This window comes from Melozone crissalis, unplaced genomic scaffold (assembly GCF_028551555.1).
Source record: "Melozone crissalis strain CALT ecotype California unplaced genomic scaffold, PUWL_Pcris_2 ptg000105l_1, whole genome shotgun sequence".
Classification (NCBI taxonomy): domain Eukaryota; kingdom Metazoa; phylum Chordata; class Aves; order Passeriformes; family Passerellidae; genus Melozone; species Melozone crissalis.
The window spans coordinates 1,488,894-1,495,773 of record NW_026535882.1 but is presented as its reverse complement, the minus strand read 5'-3'; the positions used below and the strand labels follow the sequence as shown (position 1 = coordinate 1,495,773).

At 54.7% G+C, this 6,880-nt stretch overlaps 1 pseudogene; it reads left to right on the top strand.

The window, feature by feature from the left end:
• The first annotated feature begins 390 nt into the window (after window positions 1–390).
• LOC128947415 (histone H3-like centromeric protein A) lies at window positions 391–3,047 on the top strand (annotated as a pseudogene).
• The last annotated feature ends 3,833 nt before the right edge of the window (window positions 3,048–6,880 follow it).

Genomic DNA, 6,880 nt, shown 5'->3' with positions numbered 1-6,880 from the left:
AACCACATGAGAGTGACTGGGATCACAGAGGACGATTACACGACGATTACAGAGTCCGTACTGGCACCGCACGGGGACGGTAACTGAGACTACCCGGGCAGCACCGAGGCACGGGGTGCCTGGGGGTGGGGCCATGCAGAGTTCTGCTAATGAGCCCTCGGCGGGCGGAGTCCGGCGCGGCACCGGGCGGTCGCGCGCCCCGATTGGCGCGCGGAGGGAAGTGACGTCACGAGCGGCGCGGCGGGAGATTTGAACGGCACGGCGCGGCGCGGCGGATCCCGGCAGCGGCGTGGGGGCCCCGCACACCTGAGCTCACCCTGACTCTCCCTTCCCCAGCCGCTGGGTCCCCTTCTGAACTCGCCCTGACCCTGCGGTGGACTCGGCAACACCATGCCCCGCCCCAAACCCACCCCCCGACGGCGCGGGCGTTCCCCAGCCCCCCCCATCGCCCCCGCGGCGGGCACGCAGTGAGTGAGGGGCGGGGGACTTCCCTTATAGACACCCCTTATGGACCTCCTACATCGAGCCCCCTTTCAGGCCCCCCTCTAGAGCACTCCTATGGACTCCCTCTATTGTTTTCCTCCGCCCCTAGCCTGTGCCCTATATACCCCTATATGCTTCCACCTCCTAGAGTCACCTCACATTCCCTCTCCCCTATAGCCCCTCTACCCCCATACTCCCTGTCCCCTATAACTCCTCTATGTCGGCCATAACTATAGCTCCCTATAGATCCTTTATACCCACAATGTCCCCCCAGACCTTACAGATCCCTTATAACCTCCACAGCCTTCCCCTGTCTCCCTGGCCCCTATAGATCCCCTATAGCCCCCTGTGTTCTGACAGGCCCTATAGATCTATACCCCCCATGTTCCTTCAGATCCCCCCATCTCTGCCCTCCAGGCTAAATATATCCCCTAAAGCCCCCACAGACCCCTATCCGATGCCCCCACAGGGCGCCGCCCAGGGCAGCGGGCATTGCAGGAGATCCGCACGTACCAGAGAAGCACCCGCCTGCTGCTGCGCCCCGGCCCCTTTGCCCGCCTGGTGAGAACCCCCCACATCGCTAAAATCCCCAGACACCCCGATTTCCCCCCCAGAACCTCCCCAGCACCCCCCATGGACTCCCAAACTCCCCTGGGACCACACAGATCATCTCAGATACCCACAAAATCTACTGTGGGACCCCCAAACCCCTCCAGGACCCCCCCAATTTCACCCCAGAACCTCCAGCATTGTCTGGGATCTTCCAAACCACTCTGGATCCCCTCTCTTGAGATCCCCAAATCCGTCTCAGGACACCCCAGATCAACCCTCTCGACCCTGCAACTTCCCCCAGAGCCTTCAAATCCACCCTGGGACCCTTCAGCTCCCCATTGGACTCTCCCAAATACCCACTGAAACCCTTCAAACAATCCTGAGGACCCCTTCAAATCCAACCCCAAATCCACCCTGGGACCCCTGAAATCCAACCTGGAACCCTCCAACCTCCCCCTGGACCCCATCCCAAAAACCCACTGCGATTTTCCAACCCCCTACAGACCCACCAAGTTACCCCCCAGAACCCCAAATCACCCCCTGGGACTCTTCATGACCATCCCTTTCCCCCAGGGCCCCCCCCTCAACCCTGTTCCATCCCTCCCCATGTCCTTGTCCTCTCCATCCTTGTGACATGGTGAGCCTGTCCTCCCCCAACATCCTTGCATATCCTCCAATGTCATTCTGTGGTTCCAGACATCCTTGTGTCCTGCCACCTTCAGAGGCTGCATGGATTGAGAGTTCCCTGTGCCCCTCCTGCTGTGCTGGCACTGTCCCCCCGTCCCATCGGGGTGTCCCCATGTTCCCATGGCCGAGGGTGTTCCCAAGATGTTCCCAGAGTGGTGCTTCCCCCCTGCCTCCCACCTGGCAGACCCCAGGGTGTCCCCGTGGTGATGTTCCCATGTCCCCACTCCCCAGTGTATTCCCAGGTGCTCCTGTCCCCAGTGTTCCTCTCCCTGGGGTATCCCCAAAGTGTCTCCAGGGTGATAACAAGGGTGTCCCCAGGTCCCTGGGATGTCCCCAGGGCAGTGTCTCCACGTCTCCAGGGTGTCACCATGGTGGTGGCCCCAGCCCGGGATGTCCCCAATGCCCCCATATCCCCTCCATGTTGTCCCGATGTCCCCGCACTCCCTGTGACCCTGCTGCCCCCATGTGCCCCCCTCGCTGTGCCCTCTCTGCCACAGGTGCGGGAGCTCTGCCTCCTCTTCACCCGCGGCGTCGATTACCGCTGGCAGAGCATGGCCCTGCTGGCACTGCAGGAGGTGCAACTCGGGGGGCCCAGGCGTGATGGAGGGAGGTCACAGAGGGCTGGAGGGGCCCTATGGGTCCTGCAGGGGTATCCAGGGACTTAGGGGTGTGGGGAAGGGGCTGAGGGGGATCTCATGGGTACTGAGAAGGTTTCCATGGGGGCTGGGGGGCTGTGGGTGCTGCAGGGGGAATCTCTGGGTGCTGGGGGTGTCTCTGGGGGCTGGGGAGGTCCAAGAAGGTCTCTTTGGATGCTTGGATGAGGCTGAGAGGTTTGTTGGGTGTATGTGATGGGAGCTGAGGGGGAGTCTAGGAGGGTCTCCATTGGCTGGGGGTAGGGTCTATGGGTTCTGGGACAGGGTTCTATGGATGTTGAGAGGGTCTCTGGGTGCTGGGTGGGGCGGGGTCCCTTATTCCCAGGGTCTGTCGGGGATTGAGGATGGGTCTTTGGGTCTTGATCCCTCCCTAACACATTTGCAAGCACAAGGTGCTTCAGTCACCCATGGGTGGGTTTGGAGGGACCCTGCCCCCTGGGTGTGTGTTTGGGGGGAGTCTCTGACCCCGGGGGAAGGTGTGGGGGTTGGGGCATGCTGGGGAGCTTTGGGGACCCTCCCTCAGGTTTTGGTTCACAGGCAGCAGAGGCCTTCATGGTGAGGCTGTTGGAAGACGCATACCTGTGCTCGCTGCACGCCCGCCGAGTCACCCTGTTCCCCAAGGATCTGCAGCTGGCCCGGCGCCTGCGAGGGCCCGAAGCGGGGGGCATCTGAATGAGGACCCCCTGGGGAGTCTCTCCTGATAATTTCACACCCATAATCTTACTGGGACCTCCTATGGGACCATCATGCTGAGACCCCCCCCCACCCATAGGGTCCCCCAAGCCCCCCCTCGTGGACCCACCCCATAGACTTCCCCACCTCAGGATCCCCAACAACCCCTTCAGGGACCCATCTCCGGGTGGAGGTCCCCTTCCTTAGTCCAGCACCTCTCAGATTATTGAGGACCACTGCCCATGATCCCCCTGGAACCCCCATCACCAGCATGCCAGTCCCAGGGAAGCCTACTCAGGACCTCCACCCTGCTGGAGACCCTCCCAGTTCTGCTGTACCCCAATAAATGTTTGTGACCCCTAGGTGCTGTTGCTGGGGAGTTTGGAAGGGATTTGGAGGTAAGGCACCACAGGGGGTAACTCTGGAGGGCAGGAGAACCCACAGGGAGAGGTCCTCTGAGCATTTTAGGTGAGGGCACCTGGAATGGGGGCCAGGAAGGTCTTGGGGCCCAAGGGGTTCCACGTATAGTGGTGGTGGGGGGTCGTCTAAGGGGTTGGTGCTTAAGGGATTTGCTTTTTGAGCGGAGGTCAAGGCTTTAGGGGCGGCGCTTAGAGGTGGCTTGAACGTGGGTAGGGATTCCTGTGGGGGGCGGGGCTTAGTACCCCGCGGGGGTGGGGCTCTGGAGGTCTCCCGTCCATGGGCGGAGCTTCAACGGGGTCCCCGCTATGGGGCGGGGCTTGGGGAGGGCCACACTTGGGGGGCGGGGCCACGAGGGTTCTGGACGGTCCCCGGCTGCTTTTCCCGCTGCTGCCGCTCGGGGCGCTGCTGAGCGGGGAGGGGCGGGACCTGCAGGGGCGCTGCACCGGCAGCGCCTGTGCCCGCGCCTGAGGGCACGAGAGGGACCCCAGAACGGACCCGCCCAACCCCAACCCTGCCCTGGGACCCCAACCCCCCCTTCCTCATGCCTTGGAGACCCCTCCCGAGCCTCAGAACCCAAAACCTACCCTGGGACCCCAAGTCCCCTTAAAACTGCCCATCGCTGCCATCCTTGGGGTACCCTTTGAGCCCCCCAAACCTCAGGGACCCCAAATATCCCCCCTAAAATCCCAGCCTAGCCCCCACCCACCTGGTTTGGGATACCTCCAGTTTCGGGGTCTCCTCAACCCTCTTTTTTTCCCTAGACAGTCTGGTGCTTTTTTTCCCTAGACAGTTTGGTGGGGAATATTTTTGTTACTGAACTTTCAAAGAAAGGTAACAATGCAAATTGTGGACAGGACAGAAAATTGCTTTGACATCTCTAAGGACCCTATAAGCAGCAGTACATCTGATAATGAAGAAATCACATTACAACCCCAAATTAATGATGAAACCTTCTATGACAGTCAGGGTCTGCACACTGTTACTAAAACAGTGTGGTACGCAGCAGCCAAGCAAAGTTCCAGGAAAAGTATAGCACACTTACATAGTAATCGGAAACTGGATATGTTTGGAGAGTGCCTCTGGAAGAGGGTAATTAAATAATTTGTCTGAGGTGGAGGCCCAAGGCTTCTGGAGGCCAGAAGTGTTTTTAATGGTGAGTGACTAGAGAAAACTGTGTTTTTTAACTCGGAATGCCGCCTATTGAGCAGGAGGTTGCATCCATTAGAGAGGAGTGATTTGCTTAGGATTGAGACCCCAACCATAGATCATGGAACAGAGAGTGTACAGAAGGCAGTGTTTTTGCAACTGATGAATGACAGATGTTCCAGGACAGCCCTCACCCACATCACTGGTTAACCAAGTATGTGGCTGCCATGGTTAGAGTTTTGCTGAACGTGATAAAACACTGCGGCAGAATTTCAGGATCACTTGAAGCAAGTGTTAACCCCACAGAGAGAAAGACAAGGGAAAAGACCCTTATCGTGGGGAAAGAGATCTTCAGGGCTAATTAGCTATGGCAGAAGGATTAGTTTCACTTAACAATTAGTAAACAGAACAGGAGTAGAACAATTAGTAAACAATCAGGAGATTGGAATTGCACCAAGGAAGCAGACTGCCCAAAAGGGGGCAGCAGGGTCCCAGTGCATGATGGAATGCAGTTTGAGTGAAAGGCTTGCAGAAAGGAATTTCTCAGGAAGTGATAAATTATCCACTGCTGTTCTGGAGAATGTAGTACTTGGGGAAAAGGAAAGTTGCACTCTTTTGCCACAAGCAGGATAAAGATGTTGATGTGGGTGTTGGAACTCCTGAGAGACCTATCATTACTATGGCCTCACAGGCTAATGTTGTTAATTGGAGTCTTAGAAATAACTTTTGGCATCCTCAGTGAGCTGGGGGCTGGCAGCTGCAAACATTTAAGGAAGCTCACCAAAAGTAAGACTTACACAGAAAATGAGGTATCAAAGTTACCACTGGCTTCTGAGATGGAGACAGGAGAAAAGCTGAGAATCCAAGTGGATAAACTTATGACTGAGAAAGACCATCTTAAGACTCTACTTGCTTCAGCAGAGTGTAAGGAAAGACAATTATTTTAGAATTTGAATAGGGAAATTATAGAAGAAAGAAACAAGACCTGAGAGAGGAAACCTTATTTATCCCTGTTACTAAGAAATGAACAATTGCAGAAACAGTTCCAGGAAGAAAAGGAGAAGAGATGAAAACCAAAAGAAACAGCAAAGGTGATGCTTAAGCAAGCTACGAATTCACCTTGTATTGTGCAGAGTCCATTCAGGTGGCTGATTTACAGAAGCATTCCACGCACAAGCCAAGTGAAACTGAAATGCAACAAGTGGAACCCTATCAATACATACTAATGACTCACACATCCAGATTCCAGTTGGTTCTTGTCAATGATTAATTACATTTCTAATAGATATAGGAACACAGCATTCAGTAGTAATGAAGCAGGACGCCAAGAAGTTGGGTGTATGACCCAGACGCTAAGAGTTAACATCACTTTAGTAAATGGAGCACATGTTATCTGTCAAGCTGCTATGGTTAATTTATGGGTCCTGGATGAGAAGTGGATATTGGCTACTTGCTTTGCAATCAAAGATCACAATGACAATATTTAGGGTTTTGATATTCTGAACGTTTAAGTCTGTTGTCTGCCTGATGTCAGTGAATCAATGTTAATGTCTGCACATTAGCCCAAACCCTAAAAGGAATCCAGAGACTGTGCTGACTCCACATGGCACCTGCACTCCCTGATCCAAAGACTGCTAGTGTGTCCCCGTGCTGGATTTTTGCAGCAGGGAGAAGTGGAATTTCTGAAGTTCTGGCCAATGTGGCCCCACTAAGAGTTGAATACCCAATTACTGCAAACCTAACAGCCACAATACAAGCACCCGTGTGCTTGGGCATTGATGAGGTGGTGACAGATTAAAAGGAAAAAGGTACAATCACTCAGTCACACTCCTATCTCTCCTGTCAGAGACAGTGGCCAGTGATCATTTTAACACTCCAGCCACATAGAACATGCCAGTGTTTAGCCAATGTTCGCTGTTGGCATTGCCATTATGTCACAGATCACAGAATATTCTGAGTTGAAAGGGACCCACAAAGATCATCAAGTCCAGCTGTTAAGTGAATGGGCCATACACAGATTGAACCAACAACTGTGGTTCAGCACCATGCTCAGACCAACTGAGCCGCTCTTAGGGTCTGGCTCACGAAAGAGCTGAACATACAGTTGTGGCTTATGATTTATAACAGGCAGTTGAACACCAGTACCACATCTACAATCACTGCTGTACTAAACTTTGCGGAACTCATAGCTCAAATTAGGAGAGCATGCTACCCAGGGAGGACAACTCAAATTGCAGGAGATCCCCCTGAAAACACAGGAAGCAGCA